The sequence below is a fragment of the Trachymyrmex cornetzi genome, unplaced genomic scaffold, assembly GCF_001594075.2.
Source record: "Trachymyrmex cornetzi isolate Tcor2-1 unplaced genomic scaffold, Tcor1.1 scaffold978, whole genome shotgun sequence".
NCBI classification, from domain to species: domain Eukaryota; kingdom Metazoa; phylum Arthropoda; class Insecta; order Hymenoptera; family Formicidae; genus Trachymyrmex; species Trachymyrmex cornetzi.
The window spans coordinates 15,113-15,532 of NW_017300331.1; positions in this window are offsets into that span (position 1 = coordinate 15,113).

Here is a 420-nt window from a genome sequence, read left to right on the forward strand (position 1 = left end):
TATCGCGAAAGTCGCCTCTCTCCCTAGAATCGTGAAATTCCTAAATTGCCGCGAGTTTTTTGCCCGCAAATCTATATAATTAAAATTATTGACCTCTTGCCGACGACAGCGTTGCTCCTGTTGCTGATGATTCTGCTCCTGATCTTCATTTTGAGCCTGACGAGGTGTCGGTGATGTCGACGGCGACGGTGCAGGTGTCGACTGACGGGGCCGCGGGGGTGACGCTAGTTGACGATCTCCCCTTTGTGAAGACGAAGGGAGAGCGTCTGAGGGCTGGACAGCACCACCACCAATTTGTACTAAAAAGTTAAACAAAATCTATATTTAAATTTCGTTGACTTTGCTATATTATGTCTAAAGCTTATCCCCCTCCCCACGTGTCATAATGTAACAGAAAAGTAAGGTAACTCACCTTTAGCT